Source organism: Phoxinus phoxinus (assembly GCF_949152265.1).
Source record: "Phoxinus phoxinus genome assembly, chromosome: 7".
NCBI classification, from domain to species: domain Eukaryota; kingdom Metazoa; phylum Chordata; class Actinopteri; order Cypriniformes; family Leuciscidae; genus Phoxinus; species Phoxinus phoxinus.
Window position 1 is genome coordinate 18,310,068 of NC_136882.1, and position 14,245 is coordinate 18,324,312.

Sequence of the window (14,245 nt, forward strand, 5' to 3'; positions counted from 1 at the left end):
TCTTTGGTTTCGTAAAATATTTTGAGAAAAAAATAATGTTTTTAACAGTTACCATCATTTAAAAATAAGGCTTTTACTCTGGAACAATTGAAAGGGTTTTATTCATGTGTTCTATTACATTCTGCTTCAGTTTTCACTTTTTGAACCATTTCTAATCCATGATACAAACAACACTAAATCTCATCAGATTTTCCTGAGACCAAACTATTCGAGTTATTCTGTTAACATTATTTTTATGGCTCTACGCTCTTACCTGTATGTCAAAATTTGCTCATTTATGGTTTCCCCCCTAAGGTATTGTAGGAGAAACATCTGAGCAATATAATTTTCAAGTAAAATCGCCTGTTTCTTCTGTCTTTGTCTGTTAATCGATTATCAATCCTCCTGGTAAAGGTAAAACTTTAAGTTCAAGTTGGTTTCCACCATTTGCTGAAGCACATACAGAGTGATTGAAGTTACAACAAAGCATGAAACAATGAAACAAGACAGTGTTCGATTAAGAGCTCTGTCTTTATACAAAAGCATGCTGTAATTTCATTGAAATACATCTCACGTGGAAAGGAACCATTTGTTGTTGGGCTTTTTCGCCATTGTTTGTTCATGACACCCAAAGTCTCATTCGTCTGTTGATGAAAGCAATTGATTAATACTCGAATTAAATGCTGAACACATCTCTGCACGCATATCGCTGAGATGTATTGGAGCATTTAAGGTCTTGGCAGACGGGTTCTTCTGTGAGTCGGTAATGGGCGAGGAATGCCAGGAAAGCCAGAGTCCGCACCACCCCCCCGCCCTCGCAGATAAAAACGATGTGTCCCTGGTGGCCCGGAACATGATTTCAGCCCGTGTGAGGTTTCAACAGCTTTCTCCATCTGGCTTCTGTGCAAACAGTGTTGCGCACCTTCTCCAGTGTTTATCGATTGAACTGTTCACTCTATCAGTCATCTGATCGTGCTCTCCTTCCTTATTTGCTTCTCCTAAACGTCACAGTTCTTCATCTGAAAATCACAGCAGCCAGCTGAGGAGAAGACAAGAGAGAAACTTAGAAAGAACATCAGCCATTATCTGTGAATATATTCTTTAGCAGGACTGTACATCTTTCAAGTCCGTCAGCGTCTTTCTGAAGTTCCTCCTGAAACCGTCCTTGGAAAACCGTGCAATATTATGAAAATTATGGTGATTACGTAGCCTGAGTATTTCTTCTCCCTAACTTCTGATGACCTTTACAATCGGAGCATGTTGAAGTGTAAGTACACATAAGTGTGGGCTCATCAAAAACCAGGAAATGAATTTTTTTCCCACTGTTTCTTGAAGTTTGAGTGCACTGTATGTCATCTGGGAGCTTGTTTATGGCGTCTGAATCTCTAAGACTGTTTTAAAGAGGCCTGAAGTAGCATTAGGAACTGAAACAGAGCAACTGAAATGAATATGGTGATTAATTGTGTTTCTGAAGGATGTTGTTGACCAGTAGAGGACATTTGAATGTCTCTTTGAACTGAAAGACTTGCTTTTTTCTATCTAAACTAAAAAGGCTGCTCATAAGGTCTTTTTTTAATCTCCTTTGTGTGTGTGTGTGTGTGCGCGTGTGTGTGTGCGCGTGTGTCTGTGAATCATAGCTTTGCTTGTTAGCCTACGATGATGAAAGGAAGACGAAGGCTTCGTACTACGTACATATTCAGATCTCTCTGTAATGGATCTGTGCATGGATGCTTTAGCCGACACAAAAGAAAGGAATAGGCATGTGGAAAGCTATTTGTCAATGACAGCTGAACTGACCAGCCTTATTCCTGTGCATTTTAATGGCCTCCTATATACGTGCTGCTGCCTCTGTACAAGGTACAGATTGCTTTATCATTTTAAATGAAACCTACTGATGTGAAGATATATTACCCCCAGCTGTCTCATAAATCTGTGAGATGGGATAATTTCTCTGAAGCCTGAAGGTTTTTATGAAGAAAATCTGAATGGTATTTGCTTGTGCAGAACTCATCGCCATAATACTTGAGTGTTTTCGATAGATGCTTGGGATGCATGATATGTCAGTACCAAATTGGTTATCTGTCTGTCTGTCTGTCTGTCTGTCTGTCTGTCTATTCTTATACATTTAGATTATGTAGGCCTACTTAAAGTAAAATTTAAAAATCATGTTTATTCTTTAATTTAACAATACTGTTGAATGTAACCCCACATTTGTAATACTATACATTATTATACATTATAAGGTGGTACTTAAATTCACTTGTAGCATTTCAAATGGCTGATTTTCTATATTAATTAATTCATTTTAAATAATTTGTATTGGGCGTTATTGGATATTTAATTTTTCATGTCCCCATTTTTTACATTAAGAAAATAAAAAAAAATGGCCTTTGCCATCATCTAATACACACTAAGTAGATCTTTAAAAACAACATTGTTAAAAGCTATCTTTAGCAAATCTCAAAATGAATATACATTTTTCATACTGCATCACAATGTTGTGGTGCCTAAATTCACTTGTAGCATTTAAAATTATATTTATCTCAATTTAATTGGCTAGTTATTATATATGTAGTTACTTAGTTCATTATCCGACAATATTGGAAAATTAATTGTTTATCTTCATGTTTCACATCTTTACACTTTAGATTGTTTGCTGTCATCTAACACTCAATTGTCAAAAACACAAATAATTCAACAAAATTAAATGTGATTATTAGTAATTAATACTGTACAGTTTTTAATACGGTACATTATAATGTTGTTATGTCTGAATTCACTTTTATAGCATTTAAAAACAATTTATTCATTGTTTCACTTATTCATTTTATTTTAGATGAACTACTATAAACTAGTATACTTTTAATATTAGCATTTATTAGTTATACAGTACAGTCTGTCTAGAACAGTGAAAAGTCCCAGTGCTGTTGGACTGTGTATCAGCACTTTTGCAATGCTGCTCCACCAATCAAATTCAAGGACCGGAACTAACTGTTATATCGAATACTACTATTGAATACTGGTTCTTTTAATGCATCAACAATTCCCTACACTATTAGTTTATCAAACACAATTTCCTGCTCGAATTAAGCAGGACAGCGCAATCTCTGGCTCTTTACAGTTAACACACGAGGTTGCATTTGAATTATTTCGGTGGTGTCACTTTTTCCCGATATACAGTATAGATCTTGTTTGTCCAGCGTGCTGTGGGCCGGCCAGTGGCACGCTGTCGCCAGCTCTGGATAATTAATAGCAGAGGGATCTGGAGGCGTGAGGTGGTTTCGCTCTAGCTGTACTGTAGGTGTGTGTCAATCTAGGCTGAGATGTGCTGCCTACAGCAACATTAAGATTGCAGTCATGGTGGCCAGAGTTCCCCAGTTCCCATCATGCCCTCTGACCAACAGATCAGGGGAGTCCCAGAGACATGAAATGAAGGTCAACCTCTTTTAAATGATGGATTTGTGACACACAGCCTTAGGCATTGTGTGTGTGTGTGTGTGTGTGTGTAGTGTACAGCCTTTGTGTTTATCCTCATTTTGCTCTTTTAATTCCTTTTATAACTGTATAATTTTCCTTGCTTTTATATTTTGTGATTATATTAATTCCTTTCTGTGTAAAGCACTTTGAATTACCATAGTGTATGAAATGTGCTATATAAATAAACTTGCCTTATGAATGATCCTTCAGTTCTAAAACCTAGTAGCAGCCTATGGAGGCAGCATTTTAAGGAATCATAAAAGTCTTGCCTACCTTTTTGAATGGTACAGCATTCAGAACTGTACAGCAGCATTACATGTGCCGCAACGTGCAAGTGAAAGGAAGTTGTTGATATTATAAGTGGGGATATTTTATTTAATACAAAGAATCAATAAAAAAATGTCTAATAAAAAAATTGATTGTATGGGAAAAATAATTGACACAGTTAGGAGCATACAAAAACACCCCCTTTCTAAAATATAAAGGCTGCTATATATTTTCAAATATAAAGACCCAATTTATACTTTGTGAGAAAGCCAAAGTATCAAAGAATTTTTTTCTGCCCACCATCCGAGTAATATCAGAGTTCGTTTTCAAGGTTTATTTCTAAAGCATTTGTTTCCCCAATAATTTAAATTCCAAAACACTATGTTAAAAATTGTTAAACATATTTAATGTTAACATGTTAACTTGAAAGTTCCTAATATATATATATACATTTATACATAATTATATATATTTCGCCTTTATTTAGAAAAGAGAGGAGAGAGGGGAATTGGACCAGGATCGGGATTCAAACTCAGGCCGCCCAAAGTGCAACTGCACCACATGTTGGAGCACTTGCCCACACAGCTATGGCTCAAACCCTAAAAAAACATTTAGATATTTCTCTTTTCTCCATCTTTCTGCTGACCCCCAAGCTCCTGTATTAAAACATAGTTAGCAGTGTTAGCTTAGCAGTCTTCATGATATCAATTGAGAGTTGCTATTAGTGTTTCTGCCCATGTAGAGTGTCCAAATATGTCACTTATTAGGTTCCATGAAATTTGATAATGCTGCCTTAGTAGGTAGCTGTCTATGTAGACAGTACCTTGGTGGCTCTCTAGATTTGGAGCAGAACAGTAGTGCGTGCTTGTATTTGTGTGTGGATCTCTTTGTGCTAGGTGTCTTGGTAGCAATTACCCTGGAGAGCAGAGCTGCATGTGTAGATCTGCAGTCTGCTCCACACATTTCAATTGCATCACTTCCCCACTACCTTCACTAGACGTCGGCATGCTAATGGCAAGGCGGCTGGAGACGTGATCTTGCGGGGCCTTGTGAAGTAAGTTGCTTATTGATTCTTATTGGTTCAGGGATGTCCTGGCCTAAGCCAAAGGCCCTACAATCCATCCACTGACACTGAATTCAGCTGTCAAGACACTGGGGAAAAGTCACCTTTATGCACTGGAAACTGCGTAAAGCCCTGTGTGTCCATAACCTCTATTAGTTCAGGATCATAGACATTCAACGGAGCTCCCTGATGCTCAGAGAATAATCATTTTGAGCGGCTGCATTCTACCACATTCTCATTTATTGTCTAATTGCTTTTCATCCCTGAGCTCTTGATCTTATTGGGTGCCGCGAGTAATGTTAGTGTCAAAATGCTTTGGAAGCAGGATGAAAACATCTTAAAGCTTGTCAGTATTGGAAGTCTGTCCAGATCCGGCAAATGTTATTGAATGAGATTTCTGGAGGCTAAATTGCTTCTTTTTTTTTTTACCAGTGATACAACAAATGCACTCTTTTTTGGAAACAAATTAATTCTGAGACACAATGTATTGTCTTCTATAATGTTCAGAACACAAATCAGAGTAACACTTTGTTTTAAGGTGACGTAGTTACATGCTACTACGTTTACTTACTATTGTAATAACAGTATTATGCATAATTGCAAGTAACTTTCCCTAACCCTAAACCAAACCCTAACCCTAACTGTTACTCTCTATAGTAAGTACATGTAGTTAATTCATTTTACTCGGTTATTATTATTTGAGTAAGTTCAATGTAACTATGTCACCTTAAAATAAAGTGTTACCCAAATCAGTAATTCATTTGCATCACTTATTGGGATATTATGGTAGCAAGTCAAATGCAATTGTATATTGAGGATTTTGGCCAAGTTGACAAGTTGGAATTGGATTTGATATCTTAAGGTCCTATTGGAATCAGTTGTGGATTATTGAAGATTCGTCAAGTGGAAGAGGGAATTTTATTTTGGACGGACCTCCGACCCCTCGATTTTGACCGAGGGCGCAAGTCATGTACACTTCAAACAGATCCATAGCCCACAATGCTCCATGATTGTGATGTCACAGCAGATCACTCTTAATTTACCCCACCCCAAACAACTCATATGATATTGTAATTAGTTCGACATTTAACTGCATTTAATACTTGTAGCTACCTTAAGCAGACTGATTTTTGAACGGTTATAGTTTATTGTATTATAATTTAATGCACTAACTTTATAACCGTAACCCTATACTTTTTTTAATATTTTACATTTAATATAAATATATTAAAATATTTATAATTAATATTTGTCTAATTTCCTAACAGCCCGAGCATACATACATGCATAGAATGGTGTGTAAAAAAATTCATATGGAAAAAAAACTGTAAATAATAAATCAGCTCTATAGCAGATTCCAAGTGATCTAGAGCTCAGGACATTCCATTAGAACACATTCAAAGAGTTCTGCCAGTACCGGGCACTTCACATCCGAGTGAACGAGACAGAGGAAAGTTAGCGAGGGAAGAGCATAAAAAACTGGACATAAATGCATCCTCTGTGTGGACATCGATCTTTGTATTCAAAAAAATCTTTGTGTTCAGGCAATAGCAAAAGCAGTAAGTCTTTTTAATGTCTTTCTGCCTGCTATATATCTTAGCATCTGTTAATTACCCTTATTATTAACTGCCAGTTTTGGCACTCCATAATTATGTGTAAACAGAAGAACACCCACATAGAGATGCATGTATTACCATTATCAACAACCAGCTTTCATTTTCCCATCATGCTATCACACTATGTACGCTCAATGATTTTGGTCTGACTACAATAGACATGCTGGGCAATTTCATATCTCCTTCTCTTTCTGGCTTTCTCACAACAGCTGATGGAATTAGTGTAACCATGCATTAGGTGTACATACTTGATGCGTGTATGTTATTTTCTGCTGCATCTGAAAAACATGCATAAATGTAGTTTGGTTGGACAAAACTGTCAGCTAAATGATTAGTGTTTCCAAGATTACTGTTTTTCCTTCAACACTACACAAAATATGTGCAAAATAAATTGGTAGCCAGCATTCACAGTTTCAACCTATTATGATCAACTGTTTTCTATTTACTATTTTCTTCTGACACGATTCTTAAGAAGTTTTTCACTGGCACTGTCTTGTAAATGCGATCATTACTACATGAGGCTACGCACACTTGCTTGTTTTTTTTACGCCATTGACTATCGTTTTTTAATGTTGCGCTAATATTTTCTCTGTCCTAAAACAAAATGTCAGAAACCTTTTTTTGCATTTTGAAGTCATTTATGGAGCTGATTGGTCAGTTGGTCTCCACAAAGCAGTCAAAACTTGACATGCACACACAGACACACAATTACGGCTCTATTCTTTTTCTCCATCCTCATCCCTCCATTAGCCCCATTCCTCTGAAGTTCCTAATCCCTGTCAGGTTTTGGAGGGGTTTGCGTCCTCCTTTGCATCTTCACCTCTCTACACTCAGTACAGAAGTGACAGACAACCATTCAGTTTAAGAACTTAAAGAGATAAGACTTATGGGAATAAGAGGGCTCTTTTTTTTTGCCCAATGTGACTTTTCATAGAGCAGACTGAATCCTTTGGGTGCTGTGCTGACCAAAAACCTCAGACACATCATGCATGCCAACTATCTCTATTCTCACTGAATCTCATCACTCCACCATTCATATCTTCACCTACATACAAAAATAGAGGCTCTGTTCGCATTTGATTCAAACCACAGTACATTTAAGATAGTTGTCTCAGTTTGGTGGATAGCTTTGAAGCTCTGGTCAAATCAGATAGCGGCCCGTCCACTGAGGGACCTCGAGTTATATCTGCACAATGAGAAAATGACTTGCAGTTTTTTGAGTCTGGCAGATGTGCAACTTCTCCAGAGGTACACGACCCAACCGCTGTGAGCAGCATTTGTTTATGGTGATGGCGTTAGGCCGTCTGCCTTCCAAAACCTGGATATTTTCAGACCGATCCCCTCTTGTGCGCTCTCTAAAGTTGGCACTCGCACGCTCACTGTGGGCCTATTTAAAATACTGTTTTTCCCACATTGCCCTGGAAAGTCTCCCCTGGTGGATCATTACTTCAGGATGCTTGTGCCCGGTGATGGCTCTTAACATCCTCCTTAACGTTTGCAGTGCCTTGCATCTAATTAACACATAGCCTGCCTACAAACAATGAAATAATGACTATTGCTGCCTTCGCACTCGTTTCCGAGCCAAATGCCTTGTGCCAAGAAATCGGGGAGCTTGTGTCATTTCCAAGGTCTTGGGGGTGTATGGGGAGAAAAAAAAAAAGTGTGGCGGTATGGCCATTAGCAACTACACATTGAACTATGCATCCCTAATTTATACTTATAGGGATAGTGCAGAAAGCGAGAGGCTATCATGGAGCCACCTGGGAATACTGTTTTAGCTGGCAGTGTTGCTCTATATAAATAGCAACAGACTGGGATAGCAAAATATCGGTAGCTACAGAACAGAGCAAAGTCGGCTTCCGCGAGTGTAAAGCCCTCGGCATTAGTTCTAAAGATCAAAGGCAGCGTCTTCACAATATTGTGAAAGCAAGATCCATTGCTAGAAAATGTTTCTACTGCTAAAATGTTTCCACGGTTCCCTCGGCATCTGCCTGATTTGTTGTTTATGAGGGAGCTTTAGAAGCTGCTGGACAACACGCAAACGTGTTGACAAGCCACCTCCGTTTCTGAGAAAATTGCATCTTTTGCAGTTTTTGTGAACAATGCACAGGTCAATAGCTTGCTATGTTATATTGATTGTTTTCTCTTTGGAGTGGCGGGATGCGTTTTGACTGCAAGCGCGGGGAGATGCATTACAAACTATTTCTGTATGAAATGGCTCTGCGGTCACCAGCTGTTCACGGGTTCCTCTCTACATGCTACGATTAGGTGGGAATAGATCATTTAGTTTTCTGACTGAATAATGGTCATCTAGTCTTGGCTTCATTGCTGAGACAGCAATTTAATGTGTAATTTTGTATGTTTTTTTTGTTTTTTTTTAATACAGGAGGGAATAAAACAAGCTGCCTGCAAATCCGAAGTCTATTCATTTTCTTATAGTTGAGGCCTTTTTTTAATCCTGTTTGAAAAAATTACAGAAGTCTGTATACGAATATAACTTTATATCTTTATTTCCGTCCTGTTCATTTTCTTGCCATTTTGTAAATGATCAAGATTAAGTGCTTGAGCTTGATCAGATTCTATCTTTGAAAGTCTGGTATACCATTTTATAGGAATACGTACTTAAATTACTACACAGGCATATGCATTTATTAAAAGTAACAGATAACACAGGGCTCGACATTAAGCCTTTTCATGTGCTTGTCTTTCGGACAAGTAAATCTGTCATTCAAAAAGTTGCTTGTCCAGAATTTTCTCATCAGTGTTTAATCAGCTTTGATATATTTAAATCTGCACCTTTAAAGGGCACCCCCTCACCCCTACTAATCTTAATAAATGTATGCTTCACCTTTAAATTCCTAAATTTGATTTTTCTAATTATTTAGAAAAATAAGACACTATTGGGATGTTACCCTAGGTATGGCTGATCAAATTAAATAATTTACACTGACAAATTACAATTGCATTAAATATACAAATAAGACACGTTTGAAAGAATGACACTTTTAAACATAACACTAATAGGCGACCGTCTTAATGAACGATTCGTTCAAACGACCGATTCATTCAAGAATGAGACAGATGTTTATGAATGGGTCATTGAATCTTTGACTCAACCGATTATTTCAAAACGCTGAATCATTCAGTAATGAAACACGGTTAACTTTTCCTGTGAGATGCACGATGGTTCTGCTGTGATCTTTGTTTGGAACTATTTTCGCTGATGAAACAGAACAAAAACAGACAATATTGCATCTAAAATGTAAGTGACTTCATTTGAACTTTTTTATTGAACTGTTGTATGAAATCAATGTTACATTTTCAATCGTGATGGTATTCAGGAAACAGCACTCGTCGTGTGAGGTTGCTAAGGCTTAACTGGATTGACTTATATGTTAAAAATATAAAAACATTTTGATTTTTATAGGCAGTAGGCCTATGTTGTTAACTGAGTTTATTGTGTGTGTGCTGCGCTCATTTGTTTAGATTTCTCCTTGTGAGGCTACAAGCCTCAACAGCACAACATTGTTACCTTCAAATACATTTATTATCCACTATTGATCGCAACTTAAAATGAATGTAATAAAATCAGAATTCTCTCGTTTTAGTGATTCCCTAGTTATTATTATTATTATTATTTTGTCATTGACGTTTTAATCAGGCTATTTGTCCGATCGGGCAAGTAAAATTCTCTTGTAAAAAAAATCCACTTGTCCCGGACAAGCTTTACCGTCGAGCCCTGTAACATGTCATCCTGCATGAAGGCCTTGTTTCACAGACAGGGCTAGGATTATATTAGGCCTTAGTTCAATTAGGACATTGAGTAGCTTTTATAAACGTGCCTTACTAGTGCCTTACTACCGTACTTAAAAATACTAGTGTTCATCTTGAGACAAAACAATGACACTGACATATTTTAAGATTTGTCAGTGCAAGTTGCTTTCAGTTAAACCAGCTCAAACATGCATTTTAGTCTGGGACTAGGCTTAAGCCTTGTCTGTGAAACCTGGGGAAAATGTGTTCCATAGTATCATAAGCTGTCAGAGCAGGATCCAATTGATTATTTAATAGTGAAATTTACAGTCAGAAGACATCATTGTTTCTTCCTGTCATATTAATGTCCATAAATGATGACTAGTCCAGATGTCCTCATGTTTCAGTTATGATTACAGTATTGAAGTGCAGGACTTATAGTCAGCACACATTGTGGTTTTCTTTTAGTTAAATTCAGGCTGCATCAAAAAATCATGACTGATATACTACGTGGTTTTCCAAGATGTGCTCGTGTTTCATTCAATCGATGATTGAGAGAGAAGAGCACAGCAGGTCAGCGTCGCAGACCATCATGAGGTTCATGTCAAACTACGGTGTGCTGTTAAGAGTTCTGCTTGAGTTGTTTTCACTTGTGCTTAAGTTGTATGAGTTACTTCTAAAGTCTCCCATGATGCTGTGGATCCCACAATGAGCAGCTATGATTAAATAAAATAATAAATAATAAAAAAGTGGATGAAAATACCAGCTACAATTTGAAGATTGCAAGGGACAAAGCAGAAGCGCTTCCTGACCTGCACTTTCTAATTTATTTAATGATAGCTTTGAGCTTGAAAGAAAACCACTGAATCTGCAAGTTAAACAGCACACAAGGCAAATAATCCGAGATCATGTGAAAACGGTTATGCTTATACTACTTGCTTCTACTTCCTGCACTCACCTGGATGTGCACTGGGCTTGGTTTCCGTTGTGAGTCTACATAATGACTCAGCATAAGCAAAGATAACTGGACCTGTGTTATTTTCACCAGCTTACAGACTTTATAGTCTGTACAGTCATACTTTGATTTGAAGCAAAAAAAGTTAAAGACAATTTTTATTTATTTAAATTAACTTACTGAATGAGGCAATGAATGCATCCCAAAAAGTAGGCTATTGAGTGACAACATTTGAAAATAAAAAAAATTGGTAACAACAATAAGGTTTTATTTGTTAACTACAATAAAGGTAGGGTAGGCAATTTGTTTAAATACTTGCTGTTATACTTGTTGAAACTCAATAATTGAAGTGGTCTAAATATTAAAACCTGTACATTGCTGGGGATGGTAAGTGATTGGTCTATATTTAATCAGGATTATGGATAGTGTTCGACAGGAATTTGGCTAAAAGGTTTTTTTTTAATACAAAGATTTTTTTTAAATACAAATGGCTTGTAAAAGTTACTGTATAACGTCGCTTAGCAATCATAGAGTTCATGTAGCTCTCTTTTGAAAGATTTAAACAGAATCGTTAAAACTCGATTTCTCTGGAGAAGATGAATGGGATTCTTCCAAAACCTGACTCATGGACTCTATTAGGTGATTCTCATTAGAAGCGACCTTAAAATTATTTGTGAAATAAAATATTATGCATGTGACATTTTGATTTATTGATGCAAATTTGTTGTGAAATGTATATGACTGGCGCCAAAAAAAGCTAATTCGTTACAATGCAAAGCTAATTCTGTCTAAACATTATTGTAATGCCAGTGTGCTGTATGTGTTTTCCCTCACAGTTCTGACTGAGTTCACTGATATTTTATCATCTGAACTGTCAACTGCAGTGTTCCGGATAACAGTGTTTTATACATTGTTCAATCTCAGTATGCTTCTCTGAACAGGAAGCACACACTCTCTATCTATCCTATTTCCTCTGTCTTGACATGCAATGCACAGAATGAAGCAGGTTTTGTTTAATCCTGTCAGTTTTAAAACATCAATACCCTGTGAACATCCGGTCGCTGTGTGAAATCAGTGGATTTACCTTAGAAATAAAGCGAGTGAATCTACTGTATATAGCAGAATGGGATGTAAAGATTTCCACATTGTACCCGGCATCTTTTGGATTTTGTAAAAACCACCTCCCTCAAAACCGCTTTAAAGCGGAGTTGTTTGCAGCAATGAGGATGGTTGGTATTTATCTCAAAGCCGGAAAGAAATGTTGATTCATAAATTCAATCATTGAGTGAACATCTTGCTTTCTATTTGCCATTGGGCTTTCGAGACATTGGCACTCTGTGTTTTAGAGACCAAATAGCAATGCTTCTGAAACAAATTACGGTGTTATTTTTCATCTCACCTCCAGACCTCAATCTAAGAAAAGGCACAATCAGGTGGTGACTGATTGAACCTGTCACCTAACCCTCCTCCAATTGAATTTACCCAACAGTTACTTCACTGCACCGCTACAGTGTCGCTGGCGGCAGGCGACCCAACGAATCGAAGGAAGCTTGATAACGTCTCCTCCTGTCTCGTCTAGGTGGCTGTCCACCGCGATCACATAAAAGAGTCACTCACGGTAGACAGATGACACCATGTTGTGTCTGGTGTCTGTCATAAATGCGGTCGCTCTGAGTCATCTACGTGTGACATGTTTGTGATTGGAGATGTCACATTGACTTTCAGCCTGTTTACCCTGTTATTTTTAAAATGGGCTTCTATTCTGGTCAAAAATGAGTCATTTGGTGTTATGGATATAGTTGAGATGAGTGTTTATAAGAGTTTGCGGTTGGTGCGATTAATCAGAACATTTGTGGAGGACAACCTGAAATTGACAGAACCTGTTATGGGTATTTGAGGTTTTTCTGTTGCAGTTCTCCTGCACTATAATCATCTAATATTATTTTCTCTGCTCTCTATCATATAAATAATATTTGATGAGAGTGAAAATGTCAATGATTTAGAGTATTTCTTCAAGGTATTTGTCAACAGATTGTTTTGAATTCCTCTTACTGAGACCTTCTCAACATTTTAGTATCAGGTTACTGGTAATTTATTTAGAAAATACAGTAAAAACAGGAATGTTGTTCAATATTTATTTTAAATTGAACTAAGAATGCTTTCTTTTTTATTATATTTTAAATGTATTTGTGTGAAGGTAAAACTGATTTTTTTTTAGCATCATTACTCCAGTCTTCAGTGTTACATGATTTTATTTTTCCAGAATTATTTGAGTAGAAAGTTGAAAAAACAGCATTTATTTGAAATATAATTATAATATAAATAAAAATAAAAATATATTATAAATGTCTTTAGTGCCACTGTTGATCAAATAAATGCATCCTAACTAAATAAAAGTGTTACTTTAAAAAAAAGAGGAAAATCTCTGACCATAAACTATTATAAGGCAGTGCATACATTATATTAATATACTGTATGTTTTATTGTGGTTTTTTTTATTAATTAATCAGCTATTTGGGGAATGTACTGTACAATTCTAAATTAATTTTAAACAGGCCCAAAAAAATTAAGTGATGCTTTCTTAACAAACTTTCTTGTCCTAACCACTGTGACAAATAGAGCATTTGAATAGCTGCTTACTTCCTATTTGTTGTGTCATGCAGGGTCACCCTGCCCAATGTGAAACCTCAATCATTACTTCATAATCTTGCTCCACATAGCTGTAGTCTTATATTAAACATCACATTTAGTCTGGTTGAAGAGTGTTAGAACACGGAAGTGAGCAGGGTTTGTTTCAGGTCTGAATAAATTAGCTCTGTATAAATTAAATGTTCTGACCTTCTTGCATTTAGTCTCTTAGGTCTTTAAAGGTCAATAGGCTGAAGAACAGCAATGATTTTGTGTTATGTGAAAAAGTTACCGTTTAAGCGGCCTAAAGTGCCCTTTTATTCAAGTGTTGGCATTAAGAGTGAGCCATTTAATCCAGAGCAGCTTGTATTCAACATACAGTAAAAGAGCTAAAGAGCAGATTAAACTAGCCCTTCTGTATCTCTTGCTTTTCATTATGGAATTACTTGTTGGCTTTTCAATTACTATTCCGATCACAGCGGGCTGTGTATTCCCTCAGTGCATTAA

The 14,245-nt window shown here is 36.8% G+C and overlaps 1 protein-coding gene across 12 annotated transcripts in view; it reads left to right on the forward strand.

The window, feature by feature from the left end:
• thsd7ba (thrombospondin, type I, domain containing 7Ba) overlaps positions 1-14,245 on the forward strand; it is a 305,630-nt gene that overhangs the window by 77,178 nt on the left and 214,207 nt on the right. For 7 of the 12 annotated variants that reach the window (XR_013798191.1, XR_013798192.1, XR_013798193.1 and 4 more), the window contains exon 1: positions 9,545-9,664. The exons of 2 other annotated variants lie outside the window; for them this stretch is intronic. The gene's annotated coding sequence lies outside the window, so the exon portion shown is untranslated. Of the gene's footprint in view, positions 1-9,536; positions 9,665-14,245 lie in introns of those variants that run through there. 3 more of the 12 variants (XM_079617499.1, XM_079617504.1, XM_079617503.1) reach the window with 2 other exon arrangements.